General features: G+C 41.3%; 2 pseudogenes; both read right to left on the bottom strand.

The window, feature by feature from the left end:
• Positions 1–227: 227 nt before the first annotated feature.
• Positions 228–2455, bottom strand: LOC131823097 (zinc finger protein 639-like; annotated as a pseudogene).
• Positions 2456–8599: 6144 nt separating this feature from the next.
• Positions 8600–9549, bottom strand: LOC131823098 (olfactory receptor 7D4-like; annotated as a pseudogene).
• Between the last annotated feature and the right edge of the window lie 14779 nt (positions 9550–24328).

Below are 24328 nucleotides of genomic sequence, written 5' to 3' on the forward strand. Positions count from 1 at the left end.
ATAACCTCTGTTGCTGTGTTAATGTTTCATCTTTAATTGTACAAATATATAATTGTTCTTTAACATCACCAAAAATGCCAAATTTATTAGTTTACATCAACGTTATGGAAGTTAAAGAAAATAATTAATTTGTCTTTCGGACGGGAAGGTGACTTATTCATTCATTCATTTCCAAACGCCATCTAGCAGTCACTAGGTTAAAAGTGAGTCAGCTGATTGCTTGAAATCTAATGAACTTTAAGATCTTCAATTTGTCCTGTTGAATGTTAACAGTATTGACATAAATACATCCCTTCAGATAAATGTGAATTTATGTTTGCCGTGTTCCCACATACTTGAAAACTCGTTTTCACAGTTATCACAAGCATGAGGAAAAATTTTAGTATGTTCAATAGCAACATGCCTGTTAGCATTCATATTAATCCTACTCTGAAAACCACATACTTGACATACAAAGAAGTTTTTATATTTGTCAAAGGGAATTTTGTAGGGACCTGGATAGCTGTCAAACATCGAACTTTTGATTTGGGCTCAGGTCCTGATCTCAGGATCATGAGATCAAGCCTGAATCTGGCTCTGCATTTGGTGTGGAGTCTCCTCAAGAGTCTCTCTCTCCTTCTCTTGCTGCCCTTCCCCGCAAAATGCCTTCTCTCAAAATAAATAAATAAAATATATTTTTAAAAGATTTTATTTATTTGACACAGATCACAAGTAGGCAGAGAGGCAGGCCAAGATGGGGGGGCCTGGGTGGGGGGTAGCAGGCTCCCTTCTGAGCAGAGAGCATGATGCACAGGGCTTGATCCCAGGACCCTGAGATCCCAGGACCTGAGCCAAAGGCAGAGGCTTAACCCACTGAGCCACCCAGGCGCCCCATATATTTTTTAGAAAAGATTATTTTGCTAAAGAAGCTATACTATCCATGTTCTCCATTGTTAATACTTAGCACTCAGTTGATTTACATGCATGTTCATTTACCACATGGCTTTGCAAGTCTCCTGGATCATTGGTTTCATGTTTACAAAACTGACACTAATAGTGTGCTCCTGGAAATGTAGGTAGCCTTCGTTGCTTGAAGATAACTCTGCATTGCACTGCTCACAGCAATAAAAGTCACTAAATGGGTGTCTTCAATGTGCTGGCTATTCTCAAAAATCAATGTTTTATTATTACAGTATTTACAAATGTAGGGATCCTCTTCATGCAGTTTGATGTGTTTAATCAGAAGCATGTTGGTAGAGAAACTTTCCTTGCATATTCAATGCATTTGAATTAGTACCTTTGAGCTTCAGCATCATATGCTGCTTTATAGCAGAAAAATATATGCTGTTGAACTCGCAAAGTTCGCACTTTTTAAAAGATTTTATTTATTTATTTGACAGGCAGATCACAAGTAGGCAGAGATGCAGGCAGAGAGAGAGAGAGAGGAGGAAGCAGGCTCCGTGCTGAGCAGAGAGCCTGATGCGGGGCTTGATCCCAGGACCCTGGGATCATGACCTGAGCTGAAGGCAGAGGCTTTAACCCACAGAGCCACCCAGGCACCCCACATTTTTTTAAAGATTTTATTTATTCACTTGACAGAGAACACAAGTAGGCAGAGAGACAGGCAGAGAGAGAGAGAGGAGGAAGCAGGCTCCCTGCAGAGCAGAGAACCCGACGTGGGGCTCGATCCTAGGACCCTGGGATCATGACCTGATCTGAAGGCAGAGGCTTGAACCCACTGAGCCACCCAGGTGCCCCTATAGGACTCTCCTCTTGAGTTTGTTGGTTGCCAATTCAGATGAGTCACACCCTTCATCACAAATTTCAGTATCAACAGATTTTTTTTTTTCCACAAAAGGTAGTTTGGTCTAGAATTCTCAGTACAGGACTGGGAACAAGGTAGTTAGAATTTCTATTTCTGGTCTTGATTACATCTGTAAATTTTGGCAAATCATTTGATGTCTCTTTATCAGAATCATCTTTTCTGTTGTCAAAATATTTTAGTCTGGTTTTCTCATAGAACAAATACTATAACTGAACAGAAAAAATTCCATTGAATTCGTCTGCAATTCTGCTTATTCCAGAGGAATGTGAGTGACAAGAAGAGTGTAATGTCTTACATTTTCTTGTTTTAGGATATTCATTCATATCTTTTCAATTTCATATAATTCTTTTTTTAAAGATTTTTATTTATTTATTTGACAGAGAGAGAGAGACAGCGAGAGAGGGAATACAAGCAGTGGGAGAGGGAGAAGCAGGCTTCCCGCTGAGCAGGGAGCCTGATGTGGGGCTCTACCCCCAGAACCCTGGGATCATGACCTGAGCTGAAGGCGGATGCTTAATGACTAAGCCACCCAAGAGCCCTTCAATTTGGTATAATTCTTAATACTGTAGTGAGAGGAAATGAATTATAAGGAAGCTTTCACAGATGCTAAAAAATGCCAGGACCCCAGGGCTGCAGTACTGTGACCCTCATGCTCCTGAGCACTGCCCCAGCCTAGGCGCTCTCCCTCCTGCACGCCTCACGCCCTGCCCTTCAGGCCATCTGTACAAAGGTTTAAGTGTTATGTAGATGAAGAAGTCTAGGGGTGGTTTTTTTAAAAGATTTTATTTATGAGAGAGTATGGGGAGCAGAGGGAGAGACTGGGCAGACTTCCTGCCCAGCAAGGAGCCCAATGGAGGGCATGATTCCACGACCCTGAGATCACCAACCTGAGCCAAAACCAAGAGTTGGACCCTTAACCGACTGAGCCACCCAAGCACCCGCAAAAAGACTATCTTTAATTTTATTTTTTAAAGATTTTACTTATTTATTCGACAAATAGAAATCACAAGTAGGCAGAGAGGCAGGCAGAGAGAGAGAAGAGGAAGCAGGCTCCCCACTGAGCAGAGAGCCTGATGGGCTCTATCCCAGGACCCTGAGATCATGACCCGAGCCAAAGGCAGAGGCTTTAACCCACTGATCCACCCAGGCGCCCATCCTGCTTTAATTTTAAAAGTCTCTTCAAACAACAGATCATATTTGGATTTTATCATTTTCTTCTTAAATATATTTAAAGACACTTAAATCTCTAATTTGCATGGAATGTGTTTTGACATAGAGTGTGTGGTAGTGGATCCAGGCACATTTTTTCCCCCAGAAAACATGGCTAATTGTTTTAGTACCACTTACTGATAAATTAACTGGCACACTGAATTGGAATTGCACCCCTATTTAAAAAACAATTCTTATAAATACCTGTATCAGTTTCTAAAACTCTTGTGTACTAGTAATGTATTTATATATAAACATATCTCACTCTTGATTATGGTAGGCTTATATGTTTTAATATCTCATGGTAAATATATAATAGTAGGTGATATTTGTTGCATATAACTGCAGTAGGTATTCAGCTTGACATCCTTCACAGATCAGCTAGTAGAGTATGCAGACAAGTGGTATTGGTATTAGGGTCTGTGCATTTGAAGGAGCAAACACTTCTTTCAGTCTTTAGAAGCTGCTTTCACTCAAAGACCTTCTGCTGGGTTTCAGGCCTGGTGGTTTGCTTCTAGGATCATAGTTGAGCTGGGTTGGAGCCATGTAATACAGCTGCTCCTGGATCTGTAACAGTCTGTTTGAAAATCCTGTTAGTAGGGCAGTAAACCTTGCCTGGTCCCTGGGTAGACAGGACCACCTCCAGGACCTTGGTCAGTAGGGCTGGCCCCGCACAAGGATTCTTGTCAGGATCCGCAGGCGGCAGAGCTATTTTCCTAGTTGTGTGGGAAAGTATGGCTCTCTCACTAGACGTGCATGAATGGCCCCATAGCACAGCTGAGAGGGGCTGGAGCCATGTCCTGCGTTAGAGTCCCCTCCATGTCTGAGTTCTGTAGGCCTGCTTCAGTGGGCACTGATGGACGAGTCTCCCCTTGGGTGGGACTCAAAGTGTTTGGAGCTGGGTTGTGGGCTGCTTCAAGATCTGCAGTCAGACCAGGTCTGGAGGCAAACCTGCTGACAGGCACAGACACAGACGGGGCACATGTCGTTCTGGATTCTTATGTGCAGAAGACCCCAGATCATAGAGACTGGAGTTGGATCACAGGCTGGCTGCTCATAGTCCGCATCTCAAAGTGAGGTCAGCAGCCTGTTAACCTGAAAGGTATGGGTGGTTGTGTCTTCTTCTGGGGGCTGAGGGATGGTGCCAGAGCCAAATGGAGCTATATCCAAGTCCACATGAGGATAAAACTGTTTCCAAGTATGTGGCTGGGACTATATTTAGCCGACCATCTGGGCATAGGTCTGCCCTCTCAAAATGTCCCTCCTTGTTCTTGAGCTCTGATGGGGCTTTGTAGTCTTATACCTGAATACCAAAACTCCCACTAATGGTGGAGGTCTCTAGAATTTGGAAAGAGCAAGTAAACAGATTTCCTCAAGCACCTCCAGAAAGAAAGTAGCCCTGCTGATGCATTTTAGACTTCTGACTTCCAGAAACGTAAAATAATAAATTTGTGTCATCTTAAGCCACTAGACTTATGGCAGTGTGTTATAGCTTCAATAGGAAATTAATATATCTCTCTTCCAAAATGTTCCCATCTTACTGCCACTGGTTAGGTCAGGTCCCCATCATCTTTTCCCCTCAACTACTTCAAGGGTCTTCTAAATATTACTTCTGCCTCCAGTTTCTCCCACTCAGAGCAACCCTAAAGTCTTCGTAATACATCTGTGGTTACAGCATGGCCCTAGTGTTCCATTGCTTTCAAAATCCTTAATTAGATTCTCTCTCTTTTTAGAGCAGAGGCAGGGAGGAGTGGGGAAGACAGCGGGAGAGACTCTCAAGCAGGCTCCTTTCCCCATGCAGAGCCAGTTCAGGGCTTGATCTCACAACCCTGAGACCATGACCTGAGCCGAAATTAAGAGTCCGATCCCTAACCAACTGAACCACCCAGGCATCCTTCAAATTGGATTCTTAATAGTCTGTCCTTCATCTACATATCTAGGTTTATATCTTTTTTTTTTTTTTTAAGATTTTATTTATTTATTTATTTATTTGACGGACAGAGATTACAAGTAGGCAAGAGAGGCAGGCAGGGAGAGAGAGGAGGAAGCAGGCTCTCCTCAGAGCAGAGAGCCCAATGTGGGGCTTGATCCCAGGACCCTGGGATCATGACCTGAGCTGAAAGCAGAGGCTTTAACCCACTGAGCCATCCAGGTTCCCCTCTAGGTTTATTTCTAATAACTCAGTCAACAGTTCTATATATCATCCTGAAATGCCTTAGTCTTGAATTTTCCATGTTTATGTGTACGTGGTTCCTTTCTGCTCTAGTTCCGACTCCTCTCTACTTCCTACCCAAACCATTCTTTAGTTAAATTTCTACAGATTATTTGTTATGCAGTGCTCAAGTGTATTGTCCTATTAGAAGTTTTTGATGAGCAGCACCTGGATGTCTCAGTCATTAGGCGTCTGCCTTCAGCTCAGGTCATGATCCCAGGGTCCTGGGATTGAGCCCCGCATCAGGCTCCCTGCTCAGTGGGGAGCCTGCTTCTCCCTCTGCCACTCTCCTTGCTTGTGTATATCCACTCTCCTCTTTCGCTGTCTCTCTCTCTCTCCATCAATTAAATGAATAAATAAAAATCTTTTTTTAAAAAGTTTTTGGGGCACCTGGGTGATTCAATGGGTTAAGCTTCTGCCTTCGGTTCAGGTCATGATCTTAGGGTCCAGGGATCAAGCCCCACATTGGGCTCTCTACTCAGCAGGGAGCCTGTTTCCCCCTCTCTCTCTGCCTGCCTCTCTACCTACTAGTAATCTCTCTCTCTGTCAAATAAATAAATAAAGTCTTTTTAAGAAGTTTTTGATGAATCCCAAGTGTTGGTGATGTGGAAACTGTGGAACCATCATTCATTGCTCAAGGGAATGTATGTAAAAATGTAAAATAGTGGAGCCACTTTGAAAAAACAGTTTAGGAGATTTTTTAAAATGGAACATCAGTTTACCATGTGACTCAGTAATTACACCATGAGTTATCTACTCCAAAGAAATGAAAACACATGTCACCACAGAGACACACATGCAAATGTTCATAATAGAATTATTCATAATAACCCCAAGCTGGAATATCCAAGTGTCTACCAGCTGATAAATGAATAAACAAATAGAAGTATATTTATATGTTTGAGTATTATTCTGCAATTATAAGAAACAAAATACTGATATAAGTTTTCCACATAGATAACCCTCAAAAATAATTATGCTAAGTGAAAGAAGTGAGAATCAAAAGACCATATATTGTATGATTAAATTTACATAAAATATCTAGAGAAAGCCAATTTATAGAGACAGGAAGCAGATATGGTGTTACCTAAGACTGAGGTGAGAGTGGACAGTAACTGCAACTGGAGACAAGGGAAATTTTGGAGTGATAGAAATGTTCTAAAATTGCATTGTAATAGGCACATAATTCTATAAATTTACTAAAATTACTGAATTTACATTTTGAATGGATTTTATGGTATAAAAATTATATCTCAATAATTTCATTAAGTAAATGTTTTCTCTGGAATTACTTGAGTCGTAAACTTTTACCTTTCTTTTCAACAGATTCTATTACACACCAACATTATTATGCTCACAATTCTGTATTGCAATCATATTTACCTCTTTGGTACCCTCTTCAATTTCTACACATAGACAATAATTAAACATTGCTTGAAACTTAATGGACTGAAAATGAATTTAAGCTGCCCCATATTGCTGAAATATGTCTTTTTTCCAGTAATTTGAAGATCTAATTATATATGGAATACTTGTTTTTTGTTTGGGTTGGTTTTGTCCCAAAAGTTATTAGTTCCATCCCTGATAATTGTTTTAATACCCATCACAATCTTTACTACATCACTTCATTTGGGTTCCTCAGAAGAAGACACGGTGCCAGTGATAAATTGGCACGCACATTACTGGAAGAAGCAAGGAAGAAGGACATGGGTTAGGGAGAGGGGAAGTGAAACAGGGAAGAAAGTACATCCAATAAAATGTGCCCTAAGTCAGCTCCCACAGCAATTGAACAGTTTTTTCCTGTGGGGAAATATTGGAAAGTGGTACAAAACAGAGATATGAGAATTATGCCAGCTAATTGATGATGAAAACGGTATACTTCACACCTCTCCATCAAGAGCTGTCCTTGGACTCCAAGAGCTCAGTGGGTTAAGCAGCTGCCTTCAGCTTGGGTCATGATCCTAGATCCTGGGATTGAGCCCTGCATCAAGCTCCCTGCTCGACAGAGAGCCTGCTTCTCCCTCTCCCTCTGCCTGCCACTTGTGCTCCCCACCTCTCTCTCTATCAAATAAATAAACAATCTTTTAAAAAGAGAGAGAGAGAGAGAGCTATCCTTGTTGGGGCATAATTCCCTGTTACTTCTTACCTTGAGCACCTGTTGCTGAACACTGATTGGCAGGTTGGTATGCAATGGAGAAAGTGAAAGGATCCCTGCAAATGGAGGAGAAATGCTGACAAATACACTCCTCACTGTAGTCTCATTTCTATCAAAATTCTTTTTTTGTTGTTGTTTACTATTTTTTGAAGACTTTTTTTTTTTGACAGAGTGCACAAGCAGAGGGAGCAGCAGGCAGAGGGAGAGGGAGAAGCAGGCTCCCCACTGAGCAGAGAGCCTGACATGAGAAATAAAGGTCCAATAGAACAAAGAATATGTGGAGGGAAGGAAGGAAGAGGAAGAAGACAAATAGGCAATATTTCAGTGATATGCAATGCACTATAATACCTACAAACCTGAACAAATGAGGGACACCGGGGTGTCTTAGTTAAGTGTCTGCTATTGTCTCAGGGCATGATCCCATGGTCCAAGGACTGAGTCCCGCATTGGGCTCCTTGCTCAGTGGAGAGCTTGCTTCTCCCTCTCCCTCTGCCTACCACTCCCCTGCTTGTGTGCTCTTGCACTCTTTCTCCAAATGAGTAAAATCTTTAAAAAAAAAAAAAAAAAAAAAAAACCTGAACAAACAAGGTTTCAAATCAACATTCCCACTGTTGAAGTTGAAAATGAGACCAGTGTTTTCAGGAACACTATGGTAGCAAACTTAGGAGTGTGAGCTCAGAGTCAGGTTTCCACACCCCAATGCCAACCTTTTTTAAAGAGAGAAAATATCTTAAGGAAATGTCAAGATACATAAATTTGCAGATGTAGAGCAATAAGTACAATCTCAATATGGCAAGCATTTTGGTTATGACTATTGTGTGATTTCCATTCCATTTCTTCCAGGTTAAAACAAACATATAACCAAATTAAGGTGAAGGATATCAGCATTCCAGAGGACAATTTGGGGAGGAAACCATGCTAGCACTTGATATAAGTACTTCACATGTAATATTGAAAATCTCAGGAATGGCTGTAGGAAAGCTGACCAAAGAATATTATAGGCTCCAAATAGGGAAGAAAAAGGAGAAAAAATTATTGAGGAGGTTGTTAGGGAGAAACTCACACAAAAACAAAACCTAACAAAAACAAACTTGTGAGTACTTTAGGAATAGAAGAAGTGAGGCCTGTCTTTTAGGAGAGGGAAGAAACCCAGATTTACATGCACAGTATTTGCCTTTGGAGCCCACAATGTCCCCTTGGTTCTTAGGCCAGTCGTTTGTCATGGACAAAGGGCTCCTGGATTGTGGAATCTTCCTAGGGCCCCCTTCACATCCTTATTCCTCAGGCTGTAGATGAAGGGATTCAGCATGGGAGTGACCACAGTGTACATCACTGAGCCAATTGAGCTCTGTGAAGAATGAGTTGCAGAGGAACTCTGTGAAGAATGAAGTCGCAGGCTTGTCCCATAGTACAAGGAGACCACAGAGAGGTGAGACCCACAGGTTGAAAATGCTTTATATTTTCCTGCTGCAGAGGATACTCCCATTAAAGAGGAGACAATCAGAGAGTATGAAAAGAGGATCCCAATAAGAAGAAACACACCCAGTATGGCAGTGGACACATATAAAAAGATATTATTGATGAGGGTGTCAGAGCAAGCCACCTTGAGAATCTGAACCACTTCACAGAAGAAATGTGGAATTTCTGTGCCTGGGCAGAAGGTCAGCCACTTCATCAGTAGGATATGAATCAGGGAGACCTAGAAAATGATGACCCAACACACCAGAACCAGCAGACCACAGAGTGGTGGGTTCATGATGACTGTGTAGTGCAGGGGGTGGCAGATGGCCACAAACTGGTCATAGGCCATCACAGTCAGGAGGAAACCATCCATTCCAGCAAAAATCATAAAAAAAAAAAAAAATACACCTGAATGAGGCATCCAGTATAGGAGATGTCTTTGCTTTGTTCCTGGATGTTTATCAGCATCTTTGGGACAGTAGTGGAGATGAAACAGATGTCAACAGAGGACAGGTTGGAGAGGAAGAAGTACATGGGTGTGTGGAGATGGGAGTCAGAGAGGATAGCCAGAATGATGAGCATGTTTCCCAGCATGGTGACCAAGTACATGAACAGAAACAAACCAAAGAGGAGGGGCTACAGTTCTGGGTCATCTGAGAGGCCCTGGAGGAAGAATTCGGATCCTCTGGTATGGTTTCCTGCTTCCATGTAGCCAATGTGCCTGCTAGAGCAGGGGTTGAAAGCAATATTCAGTGACTAGCCAACTGGCACAGCAGCCAGTCATCATATTTCTAATACCACCTTTAGGTGGACATCCTTCACCCTCCATTAGTCCTTCCAAAGGCAATGATTCATTCACTCACCCAAGTGGTAGCTCATTTTCAATCTAAATGTACTTAGGTATCCTTTCAAAAATTTAGACATCTCTCTATTTTTTTAAATTTAAACATTTTTAAATTTTTAATTTTTTTAATTTCCTACTCACTGGTCTAATTCTATTTGAGGCCATGGACATAAGCCAATTTCTTCTATGATACGATCATTCAAAAGAAGTGAAGACATCAAATGTCTTCTTTGATAATCTCCATTATTCAGATATCTCTATACTAGTTATACAATGTGGATTCTCAACTCAAATAGCCTTACTTTGATGAGGTGATGCTGCCTATCAACATGACAGTTAACTATCTGTTATTATTATGTGTCTTATTATTTTTCATTCTAAATATGCAGTTATTGCTATTAACTTCTTTGTGAGGATTCAGAATGCTCTTGTACACAGTAGGATGGCAATAAATGATGGCTATTTTTGTCAATTCCTTTGGTAGACAAATATCCCCAAACTCAGTATAGACCTGCTATTCCAAATATGAGATCTTGGGTCAGTCTTTCTAGAACAGAAATTTGGACTACCAATGTACTCCCTGTGTGTGACCTGGAGAAAGTTAATCTATTATAGCTGCAGATAGTGTACCTCTACAATAGGAGTGGTTAGTATTCCCTACACTGTAAGCCTGGTTAGTGAATTAAATGAAAAGATGCATGTTATGTTTCTACTGTAGTTCTTGTGACATTCTGTGGACACTTGGAAAATGTGAGCTTCTGCCCTTACCATCACAATAAATCTGCCTTGTATAGCTATCACTTATCAATATTAAACTGAGACATCCATCAAAGATGGAATTCTGATCATTATAAACACAATAGGTCTGGTAACTCTTTTGACCACCTTCAAGCACTTCTCATTCATGAATACCCTATACCTCCCTCTTTCAGATACCACTTGCCAGGTGGATTTCTCTAAGAACAGAGATGAGCAGGTGGACTACATAGATAATAGGGTGAAACAGAAGCACACAACCACTAAAGTAAAATACAAAGTTTGGGAGTGTGTGCTCCTGTGTGCCCACTCCAGAGCAGGTGTCTGTTGTATTAAAAATCAGCACTTCCATTGCTGATTTTTGACATGTCTGGTAGATTTGATTTAAAATATTCAAAAACTTCTATAAAGGAAATCATCCTTAAAAAATTAAAAGGCAGGGGTGCCTGGGTGGCTCAGTGGGTTAAGCCGCTGCCTTCAGCTCAGGTCATGATCTCAGGGTCCTGGGATTGAGTCCCGCATCGGGCTCTCTGCTCAGCAGGGAGCCTGCTTCCCTCTCTCTCTCTCTCTGCCTGCCTCTCCATCTACTTGTGATTTCTCTCTGTCAAATAAATAAATAAAATCTTTAAAAAAAATTAAAAGGCAAATTTAACATGAAAATAAATGTTTACATTATCCATGACAAAAAGGAGGTCCTTGTTATTTCTAATGTCTAGAGATTGCAATTAAAGAGAAAAAATTACTGAGAACCAATTTAGTCTGAGGAGGTACATAGAAAAGTCTTTTCTGAAATAGGTACACTTGTGTCACTCTCGCCAGCAAGAACGACCAGGAGACACGGAGTGACAAGCTTGCGAATCTTTATTGTAGTCTCACCCGGATATTTACCCTATTTATATCCCCTCCCCTCCAATCAGCAGGCTGTACACATGAAAGGAAGCATGATCAAGGCTTAGCATGATAGAGCACACGCAGTGTCCACGGGCTTCCTGTTCTAGGCATAGCCAATCATCTTTCAGGTGGTGCGCAGGTCCTCTGCCTGGCCGCAAGCACAAGCGCCACGTTGCATGTTCTGTACATAGCTGCCCCCGACACACTTGAGCTGCAAGAGGAAGCATGGGTAATGGTTAATCAAGGGAAATAAGGAAAGAGCACGTACTTCAGGTCCTGAGAACAGAATTTGCACTTTCTCCGTGGTTGGGTCAGCTTAGTAATGGAAGGGATTTGAGAGGCCAGTGAGATGGAGAGCAGACAGTGAAGTCCAGGAGGGACAGAGTATGTGAGGAGCACACAGTGAGCTTCCTGTACTATTCCTTAATATGCCTCTCACATTGGTGATTTTATGTTTATTTGTGGGCCAGAGGTTGTGACTGGTTTTGCTCTTTCTAAAGACATGGTGTCTGCACATACTATGTGTTCCACACATGACATGTTAGGTGTATAATAAAGATTGAAACCAAAAGCTTCCACTATAACACAAGAAAGGAATCTTCAAGCTCATTATATGACTAAATGTAGACAAAAACAATGACAACAGCAACTTGGAATAGTAAAGTTAAATACAATGCAGTCATGCCTATTTAAGAAGAGTAGTATATCCTAAACAAGTATTTTAGGAATGGAAAGTTCCTTAATGCTACGATGTTTGCTAAAAGTCTGCATCACAAAGATAAAGAAATGAAGAGGAACATAGCCATAATCACAATGGAAAAAAATATTTGAGAAAATGTAATAGTCATTACTGTGCTTAGTTGCCTGGAAAGAGTCTCTTACTACATGAAGGAACTTTGGTCAGTTTCTTAACACAATAAAGAATAGTTGTTTAAAACTGCAACCAAGGGGCACCTGGCTGGTTCAGTCAGTAGACCATGCAACTCTTGATCTCTGGGTTGTGAGTTTGAGCCCCATGCTCAGCACAGAGGTCACGTTAAAAAAAAAAAAAAAACTGCAGCCAACAGGGTATTCTACATTAATAAACTAAATTATTTCTCTTATATTTGTGAGCAGGTCAAGACAATCTGCTCCAACTCAATCACTGCATATTCTCATGAATATTTATAGAGATTAGTAAGATAGGGAGTGGATATTAGCCTGAATACCAAATGTCAGAAATGATTGCATTATTTGTAGATGTATTGTGGACACTGAAGGAAAACAACGACAATATAGAACTATTAAGTGTGATCAGACACTTAAGGCAAATCTGCCAGCAGAAACAGTGAATATAATTTTTAAAAATCTAATCACTTGAGGAATAAAGAGGACAACATATCATGCATAACACGTATCAACTGAGTAGTTAATAATAAGTGATGGAACAGGAACTAGAATTCATGGGAAATGATAAAGATGAGACTCACTGGAAAGTAACTTACTGAAGAGTGTCTCTAGATTCTGAAAGAGAAGGAAACAGAACAAGAGCTGGGGAAGACTGGTTTAAGTAGCAAGTAAAGCACCTTCATACTACAGGGACTTCAGCTTTGTAGACTGACTAAATATGGGACTGAACCTAACTCATTACTCTAGAGATAAACCCAGTGCCCACTTTCTCACCCCTTTTCCCCCTACTCCTCCAGCCATGACTGGGAAGCAATGATCCTACCCTCTCTGATGATTAGCATGGAAGCTTTCTCTTCTCAGAAGTCTGTCCCAGGAGAACCCCTAAGCTGCCCTCAGAGAATTACAGGAAAGGGGGAACGGGACATGTTATTATCACAGTGGCTGAATTCTCAAAGGTCCTCATTGAAAAAATTGTTCTTCTCACTTTCCTCACTGCAAACAATTCAGGTGCCCTGGGATATAAAGATGAAAGAATGGGAATTTTACAGTCATGTCTGGGTAGGCAACAGTGGGCAAAGATGAAGGTATATTCTCAAAAAAAAAAAAAATCTTTTTTCTTTGGTTTGACTTAAAATGAGAAGACATCCCCTAAGAAACATTTAATTTCTACAAGAACAAAAACCAGGAATCAACTTTGTGGAATATCCATTCCTCGAAGAATCTTTGGATATTTCAAAGATCACTTAGTCCACAGTGTCATGGAGGCAAAGAGGTCCTTCCTGAAGAAAAGAAGAGTGGTTAATAGTTTGGGTTCTGTTGAAAGGACTAACCAAATGAGAACTAAAAATATCCCTTGACATTTGCTGGTGACATGGAGGCCTTTGTTGATATTAGAGAGGGCTCCATTTTTTACCTCTAACATGAGGGAGAGGGACCTAAACAATCCAGGTAGAGTGGGTTGATGAGTGAGTATTGAGGAAACAGAGGTGCCAATATAAACCACCTCTAAAGTTTGTCACAGAGTGTGAGGATAGAGGCAAAACTATGCAGATGAAAAATGGTGAGTATGGTTAGTTTTTAAAAATTTGTTTAGGGGTTGGGACGCCTGGGTGGCTCAGTTGGTTAAGCAGCTGCCTTCGGCTCAGGTCATGATCCCGGCGTCCTGGGATCGAGTCCCACATCGGGGTCCTTGCTCAGCGGGGAGCCTGCTTCTCCCTCTGCCTCTGCCTGCCATTCTGTCTGCCTGTGCTCGCTCTCTCCCCTTCTCTCTCTCTGATAAATAAATAAAATCTTTAAAAAAAAAAATTTGTTTAGGGGCACCTGGGTGGTTCAGCTGGTTAAGCAGCTGCCTTCAGCTCAGGTCATGATCCTGGAGCCCCAGGATCGAGTCCCACATCAGGCTCCCTGCTCATCGGGGAGTCTGCTTCTCCCTCTGACTTCTCCCCCTCATGCGCTGTCTCTCTCATTCTCTCTCTCAAATAAATAAATAAAATCTTTAAAAATTTTGTTTAATGGGAAGTATGCAACAGGCTTAATTTCAAAAAGTATGATGACATTTAGAGCAGACTTTTGCGTACGGTAGATATTCTCGCTACACAATTCACAGGATGCATATACACTCTAAGTCAGTGACAATCATAATGTTCCCTAACTCAAATATATGGGATACTTGGGTCCAGAAATCAAGGCTTGTTAGAAGCAGCCCTGTCTAATGTCATGCCCAGTGAGCTGATTAGGCAGTATTTGCTTCAGGTCTCTTCAACTCTGGCCTCAGCAGCTTTAGAGCTCTTGACACCTACAAGGTTAGCACTTCCAGAAATATGGCCAAGGTGCTATTGAAGTTGTCCAGATGCCTGGAATTTGAGATCTGTTAAGCCAGAAGGAGGAGACACCATTTTGGCAGGGTTAATTGACCGTCGTCATGAATGTCATTGTGTGAGCCTGGCAGTGGGCGTGCTCTGGTATCCACCTGTGACCAATCAGTGGATGGGAGCAGCCCAGGAGGTTTCTCAGACCAAAGACAGTGGTGGATACAGATGGCTGTCAGGCAGTTATGCTCCTGCAGCAGGATATCTGTGTGGGTAAGTGAGTCGGCTTTCTTTAGCTGCGGGCAATTCTCCAAGAGGGTTAAAGGCTGAGGGTTGTCAGATGGCTGTAGTCCCTGAACCTGGAGAGTTAAGCCCTTAATTTTGAAAGGAGAAATGGGTGACCCAACACAGGGTTGACTACAGTCCAATCCATTAATATTTGGTTCATGACCTGCAACAATATGTACAGTGTCCATAAAAGTTTATTTTTGATGTAGAAGAGTCGGTAGTTGGGAAGGGCTGTCCTTAGGAAGTGGGAGCCACAGTGAGAATCTAAGGACTGTAGGATCACTGACAATATTGACTGCAGCTTTAAGCCTCCTTTTTGCTCGTGTTCAAATGATGACCTCTCTTGGGGCTACCTGTTTTGGGCCCCTTGTAGACTAATATAGCCAAGGCCAGGATGGGGGTGGTAGGCTTGCTTTGGTCCTCTATAAATTTGTTCAAGATAACATAGTTTCTCCCCTTCGTGACACACAGAGTGCACCACAAAATCTATTTAAATGTTAGCTGTCAATCGTGTGCATGTGAAACTTTTGATTTCCCTACAGTTCTCCCTGGTAAAAAAAAAAAAAAAAAAAAAAAAAAAAAAAAAAAAAAAAGCCGGGGCATCCTCTTGATCTATAAAATTTGTGGAGTAAGTTCTGGATTTTGCAAAGAATAGATGCGTAGCACCTGGATTTCATCCAGCTGATGCCCCCATCTCTAAGATTCCCTGAGTAAAATTCCTATATAAATTGTATCAAGTCAGGCACCTGGGTTGCTCAGATAGTTAAGCGTCTGTCTTTGGCTCAGGTTATGATCCTCAGGTACTGGGATCAAGTCATGCATCAGGTCCCTGCTTAGTGGGGAGCCTGCTTCTGACTCTGCCTGCTGCTCCCCGTGCTTGTGCTCTCTCTGACAAATAAAAATATTTAAAAACAAACAAACAAACAAACAAACATGAATCTCAGGCTCATGAGTTCAAGCTCCACCTTGGGCATAGAGCATACATTAAAAAAAAAAAAAAACCCAACAACTACACTCCTAATACGCACAAAGTGGAAACAACCCAAATATTCATCAACTGATAAGTAAATAAAATGTAATATACTCATACAATGGGATATTAGTCACCAAGAAAAAACATGATGAGGGTGAATGGATGGCGCAGTTGGTTAAGCTGCTAACTCCTGATTTTGGCTCAGGCCATGATCTCAGGGTCCTGGGATTGAGTTCTGAGCCAGGCTCTGTGCTCAGGGAGTCTGCCTGAGATTCTCTCTCCCCCTTGCCCTCTGCCACGCCCCCACTCAAGTGTGCTTTCTCTCTCTCTCTCAAAATCTTTTTTAAAATGATGTATACTACAAAGCATATGAACCTTGAAAAGCACACTAAGTGAAAAAAATCACTAACAAAAATTATATTATTTCATTTCCATGAAATGACTATACAATCAATACAAACTAATAGAGAAAGACAATAGATTTGTGGGTGCTTAAATGTTGAGGGAGGAAGAAAATAAGGGTTGGACAGCCACAGGTGCTTGCAGAGTGATCCAAAGGTTCTAAAATGTAACGTTTGCACCACTCTGTGATATACTAAAAAACGTGGATCGGTATAGTTTTAAAAGAGTAAATCATATGATATGTGAATTATATCTCAATAATAGCTGTTGCAAAACACAGACCAAAGGGAAAATCATGATAATAGCTACATAAGTAAATTCATAAAAAATTTTGTCTCTGAAGAACATTGAGCAAAAAGATGTAATAACCATTAGCTGCCATAATGGTTTTACCACTAAATGCTAAAATATAGTATAAAATTACTGTAAAAAGAGAGTATGATATGACCCTAAGTCTAGAAATATGATATATGCACCTGATACAGGTGCATATAGAGCAATTCACTGTTTAATGAAAGTGGAATTTCAAATCAGTATGTCGAGGATAGCTTATCAGTAGATCATTCTACAGAAGACTATGTTTCTGGAGAAAAAGCAAAAATGGATCCACTCTCCAACATCACATGATAAATTGCATTCTTGGAGGATAAACATTATAATGTCATTAAAATATACACTAAGAAAGAAAGTAGAAAACATGTATGTAATCTAGAGTTCAAAGAGAATTTTTCAAGGCAAGGCAAAAAAAAAACAGATATTTTTCAAAAGATTCCTTTGGGTACATGAAAATGAAATATGTTATACAGAAACATGAACATAGCAAAACAGTTATGAATTCAAGGGATGATTAGGACACATTTGATAATGCACATAAACCATTCTCGGTAATGTGCTAATAAACTGGGATCTAAAAGAACCTTTATGAACTCCACCATGACCACCCACTGAAATCCACATCACCCGACAGCGGTAGGAACTTTAGAACCATTGCTGAATAACTGAAAATGCCTGTTATAGGTGCTGTTCCACAACTTAGAATGGGGAGCCCTGGACTGTATGGAAATTTTTGAAAAATAAAAAAATTGAAGCCAATGCAAGTGTATATAGAGGAATTTACTACATAACAAAAGTGGGATTTTAAATCCGCATGTCACGGATAGTTTATCAATAGGTCCTACTACAGTACGGTTTATTTGTGAAGAAAAAGGAAAAATGAGGGGGCCTGGGTGGCTCAGTAGGTCAATCCTCTGCCTTCAGCTCAGGTCATGATCTCAGGGTCCTGGGATCAAGCCCCACATCCGGCTGTCTGCTGGGCAGGGAGCCTGCTCCTCCCTCTCTCTCTGCCTGCCTCTCTGTCTACTTGTGATCTCTCTCTCTCTCTCTCTGTCAAATAAATTAAAAAAAAAAAAAAAAAAAAAGGAAAGGAAAAATAGATCTACTATTCCACACTGCTATCCCATGAAACTACATTCTTAAAATGTCACTAAAAACAATTCATTTAGAAGAAAATTAGGAAATCTGTTGGACTCTAGAGTTTGAAGAGAATTTTTAGGGTAAGGGGAACCCTCAAAATTACTTGTTAAGCAAGCATCCTCTGAGGGTAGACCCCGCCCCCCGCCCCATGCCCAGCCTTGCCCTCCTGACTTCCAAACACAGCACAGGCTGGCTCGAGCCCCACTTAGTCTCTCGGGTCTGTCCCTGCCGTCTGCCCCAACGCTGGCCCAACTCGAAGACCCTCAGCACCCACTGGAGAGGAAACTACGGGTTCCCAGCAAGAAGTGGTCCAACGAGTCCGACGGTTCTAGTTGGAGCCCCGCCCCTTACGGCGAAAGGCAGGAAGCGGAAGTGGCGTCACTCGCGCGCGGCGGTATTTGCCCCGATGCTCAGCGTCTCCCTGGGCGACTCAGGTTAGTCGTCGGGGGGCTGAGCCTGTGTTCGGCGAGGCCGCGTGAAAAGGAAGCCCGAATGCGCGGAGGGCGTTAAAACACAGGTGCGACCCAGTCTCCAAGCGGCCTCTTGAGAGGAGAGGAATCCATGAGCTCGTGCCCTTCGCGGTCGCTGGTGCCCGCTTTGGGCCGGGCCGGGTGCGGTGAGGGCGCGCCTGCGGAGTGTTTTCGGCCACGGTGCCTCCCGGTTCAGACGCCTCAAGTAACCGTTGCGACTCTTTTCCCGGAGGAAGTGAATTTCCAACGAGCCAGGGACGTTGTCCCGACCCGGTCCCCTGCGGTTCTCACGACGCTGGCAATCCTGGCCCTTGTGGTGAGCACCGGCGGAGCCTTGGTTCAGCGGGCCTTTCCTCTACTCATAGGCAAGAGAAAGTTTCTTGCTAGCGTTTGGCCTTGGCATTGTCTGTTTTTCTTTTTCTTTTCTTTATTTTTTCTTTATTTTTCTTTTTTTTTTTCTTCTTTATTTTTTATGTGTTTAGGGGCGCGTGTGGCTCAGTGGGTTAAAGCCTCTGCCTTTGGCTCAGGTCATGATCTCAGGGTCCTGGGATCCAGCCGCGCATCGAGCTCTCTGCTCCGCGGGGAGGCTGAGTCCCTTCTCTCTCTCTCTCTCTCTCTCTCTCTCTCTGTCTACTTGTGATCTCTGTCAAATTTAAAAAAAAAATTAATTTTAAAAAAAGATTTTATGTATTTATTTGACAGGGACAGCCAGAAAGAGAACACAAACAGGGGGAGCAGCAGGCAGAGGGAGAAGCAGGCGCCCCACCTAGCGGGGAGCCCTAGGCCAGACTCGATTCCAGAACTCTGGGATCATGATCTGAGAATAAGGCAGACGTTTAAGGACTGAGCCACCCAGGCGCCCCCTGTTTTTCCTTTTGAACGTTACCTGTAGGTAGAAAGAAAAGAGACTTAGGTTCAAGAGTGTGTGTATTTCTGTGTATAAGAAGGGGCATGTATGGGCCACAAGCCATTCTTCTAAATGAAAGCAAGAATACTCCGCTGTCTCATGCTCTGAACATCCTGGGCCCCGGCATCCCCCACAAACCATCGCAAGAAGGGCCTCCAGGAGAAAAAGGTGGGGGCCTTGTGGCACTAGTCCAGAATAACTGACTTTACCCTTAACAGGATGTTTGGACTGAGTGTGGTTTATCACCTCAGTTTTTCTTCTGTAAAATCTGAAACTTTGAACAAAATTTGAACATCCAGTACAGTGAATGTACATTATAGTAGTTTCACCCGTTTTTAACATTTTGTTTGCATGCTCTCTTTGTGTGCATAACTGAATCCATTTTATGTGAACTCTGAGCATAAGTTGAAAATAAGATAACATACATTAAACTTGACCTTTATTTTATTTTATTTTTTTTTTATTTTTTTTTTTATTTTTTTATTTTTTATTTTTTATAAACATATATTTTTTATATACATATATTTTTATCCCCAGGTCTGTGAATCACCAGGTTTACACACTTCACAGCACTCACCAAATCACATACCCTCCCCAATGTCCATAATCCCACCCCCTTCTCCCCAACCCCCTCCCCCCGGCAACCCTCAGTTTGTTTTGTGAGATTAAGAGTCACTTATGGTTTGTCTCCCTCCCAATCCCATCTTGTTTCATTTATTCTTCTACCCACTTAAGCCTCCATGTTGCATCACCACTTCCTCATATCAGGGAGATCATATGATAGTTGTCTTTCTCTGCTTGACTTATTTCGCTAAGCATGATACGCTCTAGTTCCATCCATGTTGTTGCAAATGGCAAGATTTCATTTCTTTTGATGGCTGCATAGTATTCCATTGTGTATATATACCACATCTTCTTGATCCATTCATCTGTTGTTGGACATCTAGGTTCTTTCCATAGTTTGGCTATTGTGGACATTGCTGCTATAAACATTCGGGTGCATGTGTCCCTTTGGATCACTACATTTGTATCTTTAGGGTAAATACCCAATAGTGCAATTGCTGGGTCATAGGGCAGTTCTATTTTCAACATTTTGAGGAACCTCCATGCTGTTTTCCAGAGTGGCTGCACCAGCTTGCATTCCCACCAACAGTGTAGGAGGGTTCCCCTTTCTCCGCATCCTCGCCAGCATCTGTCATTTCCTGACTTGTTGATTTTAGCCATTCTGACTGGTGTGAGGTGATATCTCATTGTGGTTTTGATTTGTATTTCCCTGATGCCAAGTGATATGGAGCACTTTTTCATGTGTCTGTTGGCCATCTGGATGTCTTCTTTGCAGAAATGTCTGTTCATGTCTTCTGCCCATTTCTTGATTGGATTATTTGTTCTTTGGGTGTTGAGTTTGCTAAGTTCTTTATAGATTCTGGACACTAGTCCTTTATCTGATATGTCGTTTGCAAATATCTTCTCCCATTCTGTCAGTTGTCTTTTGATTTTGTTAACTGTTTCCTTTGCTGTGCAAAAGCTTTTGATCTTGATGAAATCCCAGTAGTTCATTTTTTCCCTTGCTTCCCTTGCCTTTTGCGTTGTTCCTAGGAAGATGTTGCTGCGGCAGAGGTCGAAGAGGTTGCTGCCCGTGTTCTCCTCAAGGATTTTGATGGATTCCTTTCGTACATTGAGGTCCTTCATCCATTTTGAGTCTATTTTTGTGTGTGGTGTAAGGAAATGGTCCAATTTCATTTTTCTGCATGTGGCTGTCCAATTTTCCCAGCACCATTTATTGAAAAGGCTGTCTTTTTTCCATTGGACATTCTTTCCTGCTTTGTCGAAGATTAGTTGACCATAGAGTTGAGGGTCTATTTCTGGGCTCTCTATTCTGTTCCATTGATCTATGTGTCTGTTTTTGTGCCAGTACCATGCTGTCTTGATGATGACAGCTTTGTAATAGAGCTTGAAGTCCGGAATTGTGATGCCACCAACGTTGGCTTTCTTTTTCAATATCCCTTTGGCTATTCGAGGTCTTTTCTGGTTCCATATAAATTTTAGAATTATTTGTTCCATTTCTTTGAAAAAGATGGATGGTACTTTGATAGGAATTGCATTAAATGTGTAGATTGCTTTAGGTAGCATAGACATTTTCACAATATTTATTCTTCCAATCCAGGAGCATGGAACATTTTTCCATTTCTTTGTGTCTTCCTCAATTTCTTTCATGAGTACTTTATAGTTTTCTGAGTATAGATTCTGTGTCTCTTTGGTTAGGTTTATTCCTAGGTATCTTATGGTTTTGGATGCAATTGTAAATGGGATTGACTCCTTAATATCTCTTTCTTCTGTCTTGCTGTTGGTGTAGAGAAATGCAACTGATTTCTGTGCATTGATTTTATATCCTGACACTTTACTGAATTCCTGTATAAGTTCTAGCAGTTTTGGAGTGGAGTCTTTTGGGTTTTCCACATATAGTATCATATCATCTGCGAAGAGTGATAATTTGACTTCTTCTTTGCCGATTTGGATGCCTTTAATTTCCTTTTGTTGTCTGATTGCTGAGGCTAGGACCTCTAGTACGATGTTGAATAGCAGTGGTGATAATGGACATCCCTGCCGTGTTCCTGACCTTAGCGGAAAAGCTTTCAGTTTTTCTCCATTGAGAATGATATTTGCGGTGGGTTTTTCATAGATGGCTTTGATGATATTGAGGTATGTGCCCTCTATCCCTACACTTTGAAGAGTTTTGATCAGGAAGGGATGTTGTACTTTGTCAAATGCTTTTTCAGCATCTATTGAGAGTATCATATGGTTCTTGTTCTTACTTTTATTGATGTGTTGTATCACATTGACTGATTTGCGGATGTTGAACCAACCTTGCAGCCCTGGAATAAATCCCACTTGGTCGTGGTGAATAATCTTTTTAATGTACTGTTGAATCCGATTGGCTAGTATTTTGTTGAGTATTTTCGCATCTGTGTTCATCAAGGATATCGGTCTATAGCTCTCTTTTTTGGTGGGATCCTTGTCTGGTTTTGGGATCAAGGTGATGCTGGCCTCATAAAATGAGTTTGGAAGTTTTCCTTCCATTTCTATTTTTTGGAACAGTTTCAGGAGAATAGGAATTAGTTCTTCTTTAAATGTTTGGTAGAATTCCCCCGGGAAGCCGTCTGGCCCTGGGCTTTTGTTTGTTTGGAGATTTTTAATGACTGTTTCAATCTCCTTACTGGTTATGGGTCTGTTCAGGCTTTCTATTTCTTCATGGTTCAGTTGTGGTAGTTTATGTGTTTCTAGGAATGCATCCATTTCTTCCAGATTGTCAAATTTATTGCCGTAGAGTTGCTCATAGTATGTTCTTATAATAGTTTGTATTTCCTTGGTGTTAGTTGTGATCTCTCCTCTTTCATTCATGATTTTATTTATTTGGGTCCTTTCTCTTTTCTTTTTGATAAGTCGGGCCAGGGGTTTATCAATTTTATTAATTCTTTCAAAGAACCAGCTCCTAGTTTCGTTGATTTGTTCTATTGTTTTTTTGGTTTCTATTTCATTGATTTCTGCTCTGATCTTTATGATTTCTCTTCTCCTGCTGGGCTTAGGGTTTCTTTCTTGTTCCTTCTCCAGCTCCTTTAGGTGTAGGGTTACGTTGTGTACCTGAGACCTTTCTTGTTTCTTGAGAAAGGCTTGTACCGCTATATATTTTCCTCTCAGGACTGCCTTTGTTGTGTCCCACAGATTTTGAACCGTTGTATTTTCATTATCATTTGTTTCCATGATTTTTTTCAATTCTTCTTTAATTTCCCGGTTGACCCATTCATTCTTTAGAAGGATACTGTTTAGTCTCCATGTATTTGGGTTCTTTCCAAACTTCCTTTTGTGGTTGAGTTCTAGCTTTAGAGCATTGTGGTCTGAAAATATGCAGGGAATGATCCCAATCTTTTGATACCGGTTGAGTCCTGATTTAGGACCGAGGATGTGATCTATTCTGGAGAATGTACCATGTGCACTAGAGAAGAATGTGTATTCTGTTGCTTTGGGATGAAATATTCTGAATATATCTGTGATGTCCATCTGGTCCAGTGTGTCATTTAAGGCCTTTATTTCCTTGCTGATCTTTTGCTTGGATGACCTGTCCATTTCAGTGAGGGGAATATTAAAGTCCCCTACTATTATTGTATTGTTGTTTATGTGTTTCTTTGATTTTGTTATTAATTGGTTTATATAGTTGGCTGCTCCCACGTTGGGGGCATAGATATTTAAAATTGTTAAATCTTCTTGTTGGACAGACCCTTTGAGTATGATATAGTGTCCTTCCTCATCTCTTATTACAGTCTTTGGCTTAAAATCTAATTGATCTGATATAAGGATTGCCACTCCTGCTTTCTTCTGATGTCCATTAGCATGGTAAATTCTTTTCCACCCCCTCACTTTAAATCTGGAGGTGTCTTCGGGCTTAAAATGTGTTTCTTGGAGGCAACATATAGATGGGTTTTGTTTTTTTATCCATTCTGATACCCTGTGTCTTTTGACAGGGGCATTTAGCCCATTCACATTCAGGGTAACTATTGAGAGATATGAATTTAGTGCCATTGTATTGCCTGTAAGGTGACTGTTACTGTATATGGTCTCTGTTCCTTTCTGATCTACCACTTGTAGGCTCTCTCTTTGCTTAGAGGACCCCTTTCAATATTTCCTGTAGAGCTGGTTTGGTATTTGCAAATTCTTTCAGTTGTTGTTTGTCCTGGAAGCTTTTAATCTCTCCTTCTATTTTCAATGATAGCCTAGCTGGATATAGTATTCTTGGCTGCATGTTTTTCTCGTTTAGTGCTCTGAAAATATCATGCCAGCTCTTTCTGGCCTGCCAGGTCTCTGTGGATAAGTCAGCTGCCAATCTAATATTTTTACCATTGTATGTTACAGACTTCTTTTCCCGGGCTGCTTTCAGGATTTTCTCTTTGTCATTGAGACTTGTAAATTTTACTATTATGTGACGGGGTGTGGGCCTATTCTTATTTATTTTGAGGGGCATTCTCTGAACCTCCTGAATTTTGATGCTTGTTCCCTTTGCCATATTGGGGAAATTCTCCCCAATAATTCTCTCCAGTATACCTTCTGCTCCCCTCTCACTTTCTTCTTCTTCTGGAATCCCAATTATTCTAATGTTGTTTCGTCTTATGGTGTCACTTATTTCTCGAATTCTCCCCTCGTGGTCCAGTAGCTGTTTGTCCCTCTTTTGATCAGCTTCTTTATTCTCTGTCATTTGGTCTTCTATATCACTAATTCTTTCTTCTGCCTCATTTA

Source organism: Mustela lutreola, chromosome 2, assembly GCF_030435805.1.
Source record: "Mustela lutreola isolate mMusLut2 chromosome 2, mMusLut2.pri, whole genome shotgun sequence".
NCBI classification, from domain to species: Eukaryota; Metazoa; Chordata; class Mammalia; order Carnivora; family Mustelidae; genus Mustela; species Mustela lutreola.